The following is a 13,975-nucleotide window of genomic DNA, read 5'->3' as shown; positions in this document are numbered from 1 at the left end:
AGGTCCAGACAAAACTACTGGAGGAGAATAAGGCCAGGAAATCTCAGAACACAAGCACCATATTTTTTAACACTGCACAAAAGCAACCACAGGAAAAGCTCTAGGAAATCAGGAAAGTTTTCCTGAATCCAGCCACTTTCTAAAAGATTTTTTGAAATTAATTTCAAATAAAAATGAGTCACAGAAAATATCAGGTCAATTCCATAGACTAAGTTACAAGAAGAGAGAATAAGGGGCAGAATAACATCCCTACAAATGATGAAAGCATGCCAGAAAGACATGCCCTCAGATCAAAACTGAGAAATGCTAAGGGCGCCTGGATGGCTCAGTGGGTTAAGCAGCTGCCTTTGGCTCAGGTCATGATCCCAGCATCTGGGACTGAGCCCCACATTGAGCTCCTTGCTCAGCAGGGAGTCTGCTTCTCCTTCCCCGCCCCCAACTCTTGAGCTCTTGCTTGCTCTTATTCTCTCTCTCTCTACCTCTCAAATAAATAAAATCTTAAACAAAAACAAAAACAAAAACAGGGGCACCTGGGTGGCTCAATGGGTTAAAGCCTCTGCCTTCGGCTCAGGTCATGATCCCAGGGTCCCGGGATCAAGCTCCTCATCGGGCTCTCTGCTCAGCAGGGAGTCTGCTTCCTCCTCTCTCTCTGCCTGCCACTCTGCCTACTTGTGATCCTTCTGTCAAATAAATAAATAAAATCTTAAAAAAAAAAACAAAACTGTAACATGCTATTTCAAAATGAACTAAAAAGACCTTAAGAGAATGGCACAAAACATGAAAGAATAACAGATGTAAGAATTATAAAAACTCAAAATGACAAAACTCAAAATAATTAAAAACAAAAGGAAAGAATCATTCCAGAAATAAAGAGTAAATAAAAACAGATAACCCCTTAAGGAAAATACAAAGTAAAAAAGAAGAAAATTTTAAAACTCAAATCAAAAAGGTTTGAGAAAAACTGACAAATATTGAAAATAGGCAATGAAGATTGAATATACAGTGATAGGTACCCTGGAAGAAGGAAATCCAAGCAAAGAACAGAATAGTAAAAATAATAATTTTTTAAAAGTTCCCTGAAATAAAGATTTTTAAACTACATTTTTAAAGAGTGCAATGTGTACCTGAGAATATCAACTCAGAACAACCAAAATTATTTTACTATACTATTACTAAACATTAAGGAAAAAACGGGTGGGGTACTAGGGTCAGAAAGGGGGACATACAGAACTATAGACAGGAGTCCAGAAAATGAGAGATGAACGAGCAGCACTGGGTTTCCCAGGCTATAAAAGGGTTAAAGTGCAGAATGAGATTAGATCTAAAAATCTCAGGGTACATAAGGGTGACAACACTGTGTAGGAAATGAAGAACCAGTTACTCATAAAGAAAGGAGAATCAGACTGGCATCAGACTTATCTATTGCACAAGCCTGAAAACGGTGGTGTATGTTATATAGCAGGAAAAATAAGAGGGGGTTGATGAGCCAAGAACATTATTCACCCAAGATAAGACAGGCATTTTCAGTCAAGCAAGGATTCAGAAATTGTGCTACATCCACTGAGGAAATTATTTCAAATGCTTTTTTGGCATCCATTAAGATAGTCACAGGTTTCTTTTCTTCCAGTCTCTACCACTCCCAGAGTTGCGGCTGGCAGTACAGAATGGACAAATCCAGGAACATCATATACAACCAGCCCTAGAAAGCTTCAAGAAAATTAGATCCTAAGGAATGCATATTTTGCCAACAAGCACAAAAAAGTATTTCCAAACAATGAGCACCAATACAGAGGCGACAAGGTGCTTGTTAAGCCCAGAGTAACCAAATACAAGATCTTAAAAGACGCCAACCCTAAGTTAGATAGGTTCACTCTTATCATCCATCCCAGTCTCAGGAAGTATACTCATTTCCACAGTGTCAAGGGTACCCCGAAGACTCTGGAAAAAAGGCTTCTATCAACTTTGAGGGTCAAAGAATTGTACAAAACTTAGACCACTGTCCACATAGGCAGGCATCTCCCTATGTTATTTTGTATAAATACAATACAAAGTCTTCCAATTCATACCAAAAGAGAGAGATAATTATATAGTTTTGATCTTGTAATTTTTTTATATAGTAAATTATGTTTATTCCTTCCTGGAATAAACTCTGATATATTATCTCTTAAATACACTAGTTTAATCTTGCTAATATTTTAGAATATTTGCTTCTCTGAGGCACCTGGGTTGAATGTCCAACTCTTGATTTCAGCTCATGTGGTGATCTCAGGGTCGTTGAGTTCCAGCCCTGCACTGGGCTCCGTGCTCAGGAGGAGACTGCTGGAGATTTTCTCTCTCTCCCTTCCCCTGAGCCCCTCCCCACACTCACACATGCTCTCTTGCTAAAATAAATAAATAAATATTAAAAAAAAAGAATGTTTGCTTCTCTGGCCATGAGTAAGAGTGGACTAATGTTTATGATGGCCAAAAAAAAGAAAGAAAACAATCTTAATGTCCATCAGTTGGGGAAGAACAGTATAAATTATGGTGTAATTTTCCTTGGAATGTTATTCAGCTTTTTAAAATTAGAGTTCCATTTACTAAACTGGAGAGATGCCATGATACATTCTTAAAAGAATAAAGCAAGTTACAAAAAAACCTGTATGTGTATGTATGTACTTATATGATTTTGGGTGAGAAAAAGATGTTGAAAAATACTCAGTGTTGGTTAATGTTGGCTACTCCAGGGAGGAAAACTGGAGAAGGGAGAGACCTGAGGGGAGAGGAAAATACTAACTTTCCCTTTATTCACCCTTATTTGTTTATTTTCGTGGTTGCAAGCAGAGTCTGACTTTTATAATTTTTTAATAAAGGTAGAATGGGGGGGAGAGAACAGTTACCTATTAAAAGTAATGACAATTAACATTAATTGACAACCAGTAAATGACTAATTTTAATGCATCCAAAGACAAAATTACAGTTAAATTATGTAAAGCAAGGAGAGCAATTATTACAAAATTAATTTTTAATTAATTTATTTAAAAATACAAAACAATCCAATCTGTACCCAAAGTTGCATATAAGCAGTCTTTCTGAGGTGCATTAAGCAAAATGTCTTCAGGATGAACCAGTTTTTCTTTTATAACCAGCACCAACTTATCGGCTCATGGATATTTTGACAACTACAAACAAAACTAAGAGAAAGTGAGTCAAAGAAAAATATTCAATGAATAACTGTATGCATGATACACTGATTAGCAAAAATGGTCAAAATGTTACAGAAATAATGGAAACTCAAGAAAAAATGAGATTTTGAATACTTACACTAAAGAAACAGGGGTGATTTTTTCTAATGTATTATTTTTACACTGTAACTAGACAAGGCTTTTTTATTAAGTAAATCACAAAAGAAAAGCAACCACTTTAACTGATTATCACATACACAATTTTAAAAAAGAAAAATTACAAAAAGCTGGGGGCGCCTGGGTGGCTCAGTGGGTTAAAGCCTCTGCCTTCAGCTCAGGTCACGATCCCAGGGTCCTGGGATCGAGCCCCCGCATCGGGCTCTCTCTCAGCCAGGAGCCTGCTTCCTCCTCTCTCTCTGCCTGCCTCTCTGCCTACTTGTGATCTCTGTCTGTCAAATAAATAAATAAAAAAACCTTTAAAAAAAAAATTACAAAAAGCTATCAACATGTAGCATGGGTGATAGGGGATAAAGTTATCACAGAAAATTCCAGTTATTCACAAAAGTGAGAAATCTTTATTAAAAACTGACATTTACATGACCGAGTTGAAAAATGAACTGTCAAAGGGCTCACAGTCTCAAGAAATGGCATGGTTTGCTATTTTATAAAGAAGATTAAAAACTAATTTTTTTGATGAGTTTGTGGTACTTAAAGGGAAATAGCCCAAAAAGGTATGCACACCAGAAGTCTGCCCAAGAGCATCCCACTTCTAAGACTTGGTTTTTAAATTTGCAGTTATTTAAGAACTCTCTCAGTTCTCATCAAATCTTGCATAAGAGAGAATTTCAGAATACAAAATAAATCAGTAGCTTAATTACCATGGTGTCTTTTAAATGCCTTGCAAGGCTGAAAAGGAGAGCAAGACAAGATAACAAGGAAAAGCTGGACTGACAGGCTAGCAGAAAACTGTGCAGAGGAGTTGGGTGAGACATGCATCAAAAAAGAGAAATCCAGGGCGCCTGGGTGGCTCAGTGGGTTAAGCTGCTGCCTTCGGCTCAGGTCATGATCTCAGGGTCCTGGGATCAAGTCCCGCGTCGGGCTCTCTGCTCATCAGGGAGCCTGCTTCCCTCTCTCTCTCTCTCTGCCTGCCTCTCTATCTACTTGTGATCTCTCTCTGTCAAATAAATAAATAAAAATCTAAAAAAAAAAAAAAAAAAAAAAAAAAAAGAAATCCAGGATGATTTCCAAAGCCTAATAAAAATTGCCATTCCTTGAGTACCAGACATTGTCCTAAGGATTTTCACTGATATCATTTCACTCTGCCATCATCGAAAATCTACAAGATAGATTTTAGCCCCTCATACATTTATTAAGTGACAGCAGTAATTCGAACCTGTTTTCATGATTCAAAAACTCACAAATTCGTCTTCTTTCTACTATAAAATGGGTCTCATGATTGTAGAATTTCAAAAGCTTCTTACAACTGAACAACAGCATTGTCATTCTATCATAATGAAATGTGTGGGGAGCCTGGGTGGCTCAGTCAGTTAAGCATCTGACTCTTGATTTCCGCTCAGGTCGTGATCTCAAGGTCATGAGATACATCACCACCTTGGGATCCACAGGAAGCATGGAACCTGCTTAAGAGTCTCTCTCTCCCTCTTTCCTCTCCCCTCTAAAAAAAAATAAAGTAAAGGAATGTCTGATAACTTCCAAAGGAAGTCTTTCTTCCTCTTCAAAACCCTAAAAAGAAAGAGCTAAGATTCTCTGATGCTAGAACAGGGTTTGGGTATGTAGTAAATCTTCAACCCACATGTCTAATAAAACTAATTACTTTCATTCACCCTAATTCCCAATCCAAAGGAACCCAACAGAATCCCTTGGAATTGGAACAAAAGCAGAATTCTAGAGTAACAACACATACCCATCAAGCTTCTAAAACCTGACTAGCTTTACCCTACCAAATTTCAGCAACTAGAGCTAGAAATTGTGGGACCCCACAACCCAAGATTACAAAGGGCTAAGAAAAGACTTCCTTCATTCAGACAGAAGGAATTTACTGAGTTCTGAGGCAGATTCTCCATGACCAAAATGACTAAAATCTCCATGACTAAAATGACTAAAATCAAAGTATCTACATACCTACTCCCATCTCCAAGTTTAATAACTAATCTACTTATAAGGCTAGATCCATACGTGGGGTTTTCATGGCAATAAAAAACTGTTGCCATATTTCTTCATGTTATCAATCTCTATAATCCATCATCATCTGATATGATAGTGCAAACAAGAAAATAAAGCATGGCTACCTAGTCCAAAGATACCTGTTTCAAGTAAATAAGTTTTCCATTAGTATTGCTTATATATATTGCTTTGTGAATTTTGGGTCTGCAATACTTTCGATATTTATAAAAGGGAATGTTTGAATCACTGTTTTCCTTTCATTTCTTTTGTTTTTCTTTTTTAAAGGTTTTATTCATCTATTTTTGTGAGAGAAAGAGAGAGAGCGCAAGCATGTCTGCATGAGCTGGGCACAGGGGCAGAGGGAGAAGCAGACTCTCACCACTGAGCAGGAAACCTAATGAGAGACTCCATCCCCAGGACCCTGAGATTATGACCTGAGCCAAAGGCAGATGCTTAACCGTCTGAGCCACCCAGGTGCCCACTGTTTTCCTTTTCATGATACCTTTGCCACCTAATGAAAACAGGAAAACTTATCAACATTGACCAGTGAAACTTTAGGGAAGTGACAAACTTTAATACAGGGTTTTTTTTTTTACTTATATTTTTCCCAGAATAGAATGAATATTTGGACACAGAATTCTGAATTATACTATTAGTTTTGATTTAAGGAAGAATATGAAATGCCCACCTTCAACTGAAAAACTACAGTAGTAAAACTAATTATACATAGTACACAGTCACCAAATATTTAAGTGTATGATTTAATGCATTAATATACTGCATAAAAATCCTTTTTTTCCAATTTAACTAATTTTTCCAATATAACTAATCTAACTCAACTCATATACCTTTAAACACAAGATATCTGTATAACAAACTAATACAAAAAAATCAAGGGTTTTCTTTTTTTTAATGTAACTACAATCTTTTTTAACATAAAATATGCAAAAGAGAGACTGAGACTTGGGCCAACAAAGAAAAGTGTTCTCATATGCTGTGCTCCAAAACTCTTAGGTGGGATACCTCATCTAAGAAAAAGAATATACTTTGTCAGAAACTTCTTCAGAGTTAGACACAATATGATTGTCACATGGAGACTGTCAAATAAACCCCTACTAAGGCAAAGTAGCCAATCTTTTCTCAATAGATAGAAGCAATTATGCCCTGCAAGAGCCTTCAACAGACGTACCTGACAATGACCATTTATATAATAACCTAAGGCCTGGTAATTTTATCTGTAAAGGTTTAGATAGTAAATATTTAGGTTTTGTGTATTCTTAGGTCTCTATAGAAACTACCTAACTCTGTGGCTGTACACAAAGAACTGCCATAACCAATACGTAAATGAATGAGCATGGCTATATGCCAATAAAACTTTCTTCATGGCCAGTGAATTTGAATTTCCTATAATTTTCACATATCACAATGCATTATTCTTTTTTTGATATCTTTCAATCATTTAAAAATATAAAAAACAATTTTAGTTTGCAGGTCATATAAAAACAGACATTGGGCTACATTTGGCCCATGCACTGTAGCCTGCCAACCTCTGTAATATACAAGGAAAAAAATTCAGCTAAACATCACACAGGGAAACTTCTAATCTTCCTCTCCCCAACCCAGGAAATAACAAAGAAATAAAAAATTAGCTTATCTTTAGAGTCTGTTTTCACTGTAGTCCAGGAGTTACTCTGAATAATATTCTAGATGGGTGGGTGTATGTATATATATTTCTCTACACCTATCTCCTGATGCCTAGAACTTCGAAGAATGTGACAATGAGTCTAAAGAGGAGGCAAAGATCAGACCATCACGAAGGACTGTACATGGTTTGGGAAGGAGTTTCGGTTTTATACATTAAGTGATGAGGTGCTACAATAAGATTCTGAAGAAAAAATGACATAATCAGATGACCGTGTAAGATGGGGTCGCCTGGGTGGCTCAGTTGTTCAGTATTTGCCTTCGGCTTGGGTCATGATCCCAGGGTCCTGGGATGGAGCCCCACACAGGGCTCCCTGTCAGCTGGAAGCCGGCTTCTCACACTCCCTCCGCCCTTCCCTCAGGTCATGCTCTGTCTTTCACTCAAATAAATTAAAAAAAAAAAAATCAACCATCCTAATATTCCTTCTTTGGAACTAGTACTGGTTTAGTATATGTTAGTCCCCTGCTAATCCACCTACAGTCCAGAAGAAGATGATCCTCGTTCTGATGTATAGTCAGAAGGTCAATAGCAACACAAGGCTACATCACATCGCCTACACCATTCACTTCATTTCATCTCATCACATAGGCATTTTATCATCTTGGGTCATCACAAGAAGAGTGAATTCAATACAGTAAGATAATTAGAGAGGAGAGACCACATTCTCATAACTTTGTTATAATGCACTGTTATAATTGTTCTATCTTACTACTGTTAATCTCTTACTATGCATAATTTATAAATTATACTTTATTGTGTGTATGTACTCATAGGAAAAAACAGTATATATAGGGTTCAGTACTATCCATGGTTTCAGGCATCCACTGAGGGTCTTGCAATGTATTCCCCACAGGTAAGAGGGGATTATTTTACTTCCTTCCAGGCTTACTTTCTTCTCCATTCAAAATAATGCACACAAAATCTTTCAAAAAACGTGAAAAGAGCGAAGGCATTTATGGGGAAGTTTGGGGGAAAGCTAGAGAGCCAGCATGGGACAGTCCAAAAATCAAACATGGAAGAGGGAAATCATCGCATGTTTAACAACTTTAGTAAAACTTTACGATAAAGATGCAAACATCAAATTGGGTTTCATAAATGAAGTATGCTAAAAGGAACTATCAACCAATCCAAAATACAGAGCATGATCTAAGTCTATGACAATTTACTAAATATACTAGAGTACATAAATGTACATCCTAAATAAAACTTAGCCACAATCAGGGGCGCCTGGGTGGCTCAGTGGGTTAAAGCCTCTGTCTTCAGCCCGGGTCGTGATCCCAAGGTCCTGGGATCCAGCCCTGCATTGAGCTCTCTGCTCGGTGGAGAGCCTGCTTCCCCCTCTCTCTCTGCCTGCCTCTCTGCCTATTTGTAATCTCTGCCTGTCAAATAAATAAATAAAATCTTTAAAAAAAAATTAGCCACAATCAGTAGATTATCTTGAATTCCCTTATCAACATACATACATAAAAATGAAAGAAATGTTTGATTACATGAGGTATATGATTTATAGAATGGCAGAAAGTTTGGCTTACAGAAGAAAATAATTGTTACATGTATAAGAGATGATCTGATTTATTCTTTCTTCTTCTTTTTATTAGGGAGTGGGGGAGGGGGAGAAGGAAAGAGAAAATCTTAAGCAGGCTCCACACCCAGCACATGAGCCCAACACAGGGCTCAATCTCAGAACCCTGAGATCATGGACTGAACCAAAATCAAGCTGGATGCTTAACTGACTGAGCCACCCAGGTGCCCCCACTATTCTTTATACTTTATATATGAATGTGTAAGTGTGACAAAAATCTGAGCCAACAATTATTGATGGAAGCGGTAAAATATACACATTCATCCAATCCATACTGGTTACTTTTTTAAATAAAATAAGTCATAAAAATATGAATAGGTAGGAAAAATAGATAATTTCTCCTCAATTTTCATTGAGAAAGTTAGCAGGAAAGATTTACTGGTGCTTTTAAAGAGAGAATGTGTAGATCTCTGTGTGTGTGGTGTACTATCTCTTTAAAAGCACCAGTAAACCTTTACAGCAAACTGTGTACACACACACACACCCCCAAACCACTTGAAAGTAACTATCTTTAAAGTCCCCCCAAAACCAACCTCTATCACAATATCTCCTTAACTACATAAAAAGTACTGATAATCCTCTACTCAAAATTCCAGAGATAAATTACAAAAATAAATCCCATAAGAGAAATGTTCTTACCAAAAATAACTGTATTCTTGGTATACTTGTAGGTTTAACATTTATGTGTCTTACTGAAACTCAACTCTTCCACTTGCCAGGTAAATCTGTTTCTTGACTGCCCTACGCAAGTTATTGAACATCTCTGTGTTTCAGTTTCTCATCAGTAAGATGTAAATAGCATTACACACTTCATAGGGTATTGAAATTGATTAAAACATGTATAACGGGAATGGCACAGAATAAGAGCCATAAGAGGGTGACTTATTACAACTAGTACTTCTATTAGTAACAGTACTCCATCTTCCCAAAAATATTAAAAACATTCTGTGCAATTTGAATTACTGACTAAAACTGGATACTACTAAAAACAGACATTAAATCTGAAGCCTGATTAACAGTAAGTTAGAAGCCCTGCAACTCTGAAAAGAATAGATTATTAATAGAACCACATAACAACCCTGTCAAGAACAATCTGAGAGCGGTTTTCCCAAGTGCAACTATCAATTTCTTCCCTTACACAAGGGGGCAGTGATAACAAGAAAAGAATGGGGCTCTGCAACACCTCTTTCTACAGACAGTAGGGGGTGGCAGTACATATGGCTTACAGTCAGAACAAAACAGGAAGACCCAACAGAACTGCTCTTTATTCTCCTCTGCCCTCTCCTCTCTGCTTTAGCCCCAACATAGACTCAAGGTGAGGGACGTATCTATAGAAAACGCTAAAACCCATTATTTTTTTTTTTTTTTTTAAAGATTTTATTTATTTATTTGACAGAGAGAGAGAGAGATCACAAGTAGGCAGAGAGGCAGACAGAGAGAGAGGAGGAAGCAGGCTCCCTGTGGAGCAGAGAGCCCGATGCGGGGCTCGATCCCAGGACCCCGAGACCACGACCTGAGCCGAAGGCAGCGGCTTAATCCACTGAGCCACCCAGGCGCCCCTAAAACCCATTATTAATCACCAAGTAAAATCCAGTTTTCTCTTTGAAGCAAATGATCCCTCATTGTCTGAATGTGGATGCAGGAGGAAGCCAATCAGTATGATTTTTCAATATTATCTAGCAAATTACTTACTGTTATTACAAAAACAACATTCTTCAGGCAAGTAATTCAATTTCTCTATACAATAATCACAACACAAACCTCTAAATTCTCAGTCATTAACTACATCCTAATGAATGCATCCAGATTCTTTCTGCTTGTTTCATACCATAGAGACACTCACTGAACGTACATGTAAGTTACATTACATAGCTCATTGAACTATCTTTTGTTACTTCTGAAATTCCAGCTATATTCTGACAATCCTCTCAAACCACAGATGTCCTTCGTAAATGGAAATCACAATATTTTGCAGCATGTGGGTAATTTCATACATAAAGACAAACAGAGAGATGGAGAGAGAATACTATTTAATTCTTGCGCTCACATTCCTAAGATGATGTACCTGGGAAACGCTGTAAGAAGTGCTCCACTGACAGTATCCATGTTGCTGCTTTTTATGCTACATTTACTGTATTCAATTTTTTCCCCTATTTTGCCACCCCAACACGAAGAACATACAAGAATATATCACTACTGTCATTCACTGTAATTAACCACTGCAATAGCTTTTGGCTGCAACCCCTCAAAATGCCTGAAAATTTATCCCTTTTGTTCACCATATTGTTTTGTTTTCTTCATTCCAGATATTTTCACCTGTGTGAAAATGAAGACAGCAGCACATAGGGGAAAAAAAAAATCCCTTTGCCTAATGATCTTGAACTCAGAATTATGATCAAGATGTGGCGGTTTTTTGTTTATTGTGTTTCTTTTCCTGGAGAGGAGAAGAGAACAGCGTGAAAGACACCCAAAACACCAAATCTTCCTAATGTTAATGATCATTGTTTATGTTTTGTGAAACCCATTTTAAACATTCCACAACTGAAATAAAAGCCAGGATACAATTCTATCAGTGCTGTCTACAAGCTGACAGCAAAACCTAGAATTATTTTAGCCTTATTTTTTCTTTCCCATCTCACAACCAGACACAATATGCTTTTTTTCTTTCACGTGGGTACGTACTATTTCTATCTCAAAAAACAGCATATCATAGCTCCTCTCGATTTCCTGTGATAAAATATCTAGCAATGAGTCTTATTAATCTTTTCTTAGACTAACTACATCTCCTTTCCCAGAGGGATTGTTAATATCGCTCACAACACTTCTGCCATCAATTTCGATGCCACACAGGCCAACCCACCCTGCGCCTTACCTGGCACATTTCACAACTACTTTTTATGCTGCATTCTGGGGGCACATTTTGCAAGTCGTTCTGCACCACACTGCCTGCCACGTTTAGCAATCTGCCTCGCATCTCATCCTGGGTCCCCGTCATCTAGAGACTCTCTCGGTATCAAATTCCATGACACCTTCGGTGACACCGAAGTGACCGTCCCTGGCCCCATCTGAAGCCACCCTGAGTGCCACATTTGGAGCCAACCTTCCCCACACCTTGGACACCGGAGGCACTTCGCTCGCAGCCCGTTTCGCTGCTTCCCTGCTCGCCCCCGCCCCTCTCCCTGGAGCCGAGACACTGGAGGCGAACGCCCCTGTCACTGAGGCGACCCCTCCTTCCGCCGCTCCCCAGGTCTCTTACCTGCCGCTCTCAGGGGCTCGCTGCACCTCGGGGTCAAGCCCCAGCCCCCGGGATCCCCCGTGAGGACCGCGCCGCCCACCGACGCCGCCCGCGATTCCCAGAGCACCTCGCTGCGCTCCGACGTCCGCGGTGGGTCTGCGCCCCGGAAAGGCGCGGCGGGGCCTCGCGGCGGGCAAGCGCAGCCCGCGGCGGTCCTCTTGTCAGCGGCGGCGCGGGTGCAGGCTCTCGCCCCTCAGCGCGGCGGCGGCGGTGGCGGCGGCAGCGGCGGCGGCGGCGGCAGCTGCTGCGGGCGCCTTGCTCCGCCTCGCGCGCGGCACAGCGGGGAGGTGAGCGCGAGGGGGATGGGAACGGGGGCGGGGCCGACCGGAGGAGGCGCGGAGGGCGGCGGCGGGAGGGCAGCGCCCGCAGCCTCGAGCCCGGCTCTCGGAGTGCTCACAGCTTCCCCCGCCCGGCGGGCGGCTCGCGTGAGGCGGCTGTGCCAGCGGGTCCCGCCGGAGCAGCGCGCCCAGCAACCCGCGCCCGGCCGGCCGCTCGCTAGCGCCGCCGCCGCGCCGGGGGCGTCGCACCCTCTCAGGCAGCCCGCAGCCCCGCCCCCTCCGGGCCGGGGTGGGGAGGAGCGCGAGCGCTGAGGGAGAGCGCGTGCGTGGGGGCGCGTGCGTGGTGGAGCGCGCGCGCCCCCGCCCCCTCCACAGTTTGGGGGTGGGGAGTGGCTGGGAGAGAGAGGGAAGACCAAACCCTTCCCTGCGCGGAGAGGTTGGGCCCTGACTCTGCCGCTCTGTGAGGTCTGGGCATTTCTCGTTTCCTCAGGGGGCTCTGACTGGTGGGATCGAGGGTGTTTGGTGCGGAAGAGCGGTGGAAGCTCAATAGCAGACAAGGCCCTAAATAGTTCGGCTCCGCCCCTGGAGGGGTGATGTCACTCTCGAGGTGCTGCTGCTGTCACGTGCGCCCACTTCTGGGCCTGTCCTCCTGCTTTAATGGGCAGAACGTTCCTCTGGATTTACCCCCACTTCAGTCACCTTACGTACGCATCACTCCCGGCATCATCAAACCCTACATACGTCGGTTATCCTTTGCCTGATGCTCAACTGTAGTATGTAAACTGCTCCAAGTGCCACAGTTGGCTGTGGTGGGAATCAGAATGAGGTGCAAAACCAGCCAGGGGTGGGGAGGTGGGTGGGGAGGGAGGAGAGAGAAGGGAGACTATGTTATCTAGAATAATTGACGAAAATTCACCAACCACAGCTTGAGAACCAGAGGTGAAGTTGTGATGCTGCTTCTGTCGCTGCCAGGTGGGACAGAAGTAATGTGGTTTTAAGAGCTAGTGGGCAAGGCACGGAAAGCCACCGCATTAAAGCCTCCTCCGAGGTCTTACTTCCCCATTACCCCCCACCTAGAGCTTCTTCCCCTTTTCCTTTCCCTTTCATCATAAAACACCAAGCCAACTGTGGAAGATATCTGGACATAAATTTTTTCGTGTGCTGTGAGATGATGCAAAGCAATCACTATTACATACTCTTCCTGGCTAATCTTACTGTTCATCAACTGAGACGACCTTTCCTGGTCATCTATTTCCTAATGAGACGACATGATTGGAAATAGATGCCCCCAAACTACCTCAGTCAAGGAACGTGTGTCCGTGGTGTTCCCAAGATAATTTTGTTTGTTTGCTAACAGTTCTTTGAACCTACTTCATCCAGGAGTCTCTTTGGCTTTTTAAAAATTAGTATTAACTTCAGAATAATAGAAGAAATTGAATACGACGCCATTTTCAACAGCTATTTTCTATAATGAATGCTTGAAAAGTTAGAGCAGCTTTGAGTACTACAGCTAAAATGGCAAGGTGAAGGACTGATATATGGAATCTTTTGGTGATAACTCCAAAAACTTAGATTAACTCTAACTATAACCTATGGTGATAGTCGCATGATAGTGATTATTTGTGGGGGATTTGACAGTGCTGGAGGGAGCCTTCTGGGTTGCTGGAAATGTTCAATATCTTGATCTAGCTAATGACTACGAGGGTTAATACATATGCAAAAAGGTTTATTCGTACACGCAATGAGACACTACAACATCATCATGATTGA

At 41.0% G+C, this 13,975-nt stretch overlaps 1 protein-coding gene across 5 annotated transcripts in view; it reads right to left on the bottom strand.

Moving 5' to 3' along the window:
* Window positions 1-12,027, bottom strand: part of TANC2 (tetratricopeptide repeat, ankyrin repeat and coiled-coil containing 2) — a 375,880-nt gene extending 363,853 nt beyond the window's left edge. For 3 of the 5 annotated variants that reach the window (XM_045983964.1, XM_045983965.1, XM_045983966.1), the window contains exon 1: window positions 11,889-12,027. The gene's annotated coding sequence lies outside the window, so the exon portion shown is untranslated. The remainder of the gene's footprint in view (window positions 1-11,888) is intronic. The other 2 variants (XM_045983967.1, XM_045983969.1) reach the window with 2 other exon arrangements.
* Between the last annotated feature and the right edge of the window lie 1,948 nt (window positions 12,028-13,975).

The sequence above is a fragment of the Meles meles genome, chromosome 18 (genome assembly GCF_922984935.1).
Source record: "Meles meles chromosome 18, mMelMel3.1 paternal haplotype, whole genome shotgun sequence".
NCBI classification, from domain to species: domain Eukaryota; kingdom Metazoa; phylum Chordata; class Mammalia; order Carnivora; family Mustelidae; genus Meles; species Meles meles.
This window is presented reverse-complemented; position numbering and strand designations above follow the sequence as displayed.